The sequence below is a fragment of the Pipistrellus kuhlii genome, unplaced genomic scaffold (genome assembly GCF_014108245.1).
Source record: "Pipistrellus kuhlii isolate mPipKuh1 unplaced genomic scaffold, mPipKuh1.p scaffold_m20_p_17, whole genome shotgun sequence".
NCBI classification, from domain to species: Eukaryota; Metazoa; Chordata; class Mammalia; order Chiroptera; family Vespertilionidae; genus Pipistrellus; species Pipistrellus kuhlii.
In genome coordinates this window covers 2561957-2563097 of record NW_023425482.1, presented here as the reverse complement: position 1 = coordinate 2563097, position 1141 = coordinate 2561957, and the positions used below count along the sequence as shown (strand labels likewise).

Sequence of the window (1141 nt, the reverse complement as noted above, 5' to 3'; positions counted from 1 at the left end):
TACATATGTTTCATAATGTAAATAGCATATTAGTGCATATATATATTTATAATTTATAAATAAAATCTAGGTGATAGTCAAACTTTTATCTATGGATATTTAAGAATAAAAAAAATGTGGAGGTTCTGGTCTAAATCAGGATTACCTTTTGCTTGGATAATCAAAATAGCCTCCTGACTGGTCTCTGCATCTATTGATTGACAGATTGTGGTAAAATATACCATTATAACCATTATATATATTCATTGATTTCAGAGAGCAATGGAGAAAGAGAGAGAGCTAGAAACATTGATGATGAGAGAATCATTGATTGGCTGCCTCCCGCACACTCCTTAGTGGGGATTGCGCCTGCAACTGGGCATGTGCCCTTGACCAGAATTGAACCTTAGACCTTCAGTCTCCAGGCTGACAATCTATCCACTGAGCCAAACCAGCTAGGGCCATTATAACTATTTTAAAATGTATAGTTTTGTGGCATTACGTACATTCATATTATCGTACAACCATCACTATGTCCATCTCCAGAAATTTTCATCTTCCCAATCTGAAACTCTATCCATTAAATACAAACTCCCTTGCTTCCACAGCACATATATTAAAATTGGAATGGTACAGAGAAGACTAGCATGACCCCTGTGCAAGGATGGCACACAAATTCGTGAAGCATTCCATATTTAAAAATAAATAAATAAACACAAGCTCCCTATGCTCCCCTACCCTGGCTACCATTCATTTTTCTGTCTCTATAAACTTGACTATTCTGAGTTCCTCATATAAGTGCAATTATAGAAGATTGGTTTGTTTTTTTGTGACTGGCTTATTTCGCTTATTTATGACTTCAAAGTTTATTCATTTGTAGTATTTGTCAGAATGTCTTTTAAAAAAAAGTCTGAATAATATTCTGTTGTATGGATATACATTTTGTTTATCCATTCATCCAGGTGGACACTTGGGTTGTATCTATGTTTTTGGTTATGAATAATACTATGAACAATCTACGTTCACTCTTGCCTCCCACAATATAGCCTAAGTAATCCCTTTAAATCTACAAGCATGGTAAAATCGCCTCTTCCTTAAGACTCAGTTTTCCAATGCTTTTAGGTAAGACCTCACCACCCTAGTTTCTTGAATACAAAGCCCT

The 1141-nt window shown here is 35.2% G+C and overlaps 1 non-coding gene across 1 annotated transcript; it reads left to right on the top strand.

The window, feature by feature from the left end:
• Nucleotides 1-575: 575 nt before the first annotated feature.
• Nucleotides 576-678, top strand: LOC118721018. The gene has a single exon (XR_004988593.1). It is a non-coding gene; the product is annotated as a U6 spliceosomal RNA (small nuclear RNA).
• The last annotated feature ends 463 nt before the right edge of the window (nt 679-1141 follow it).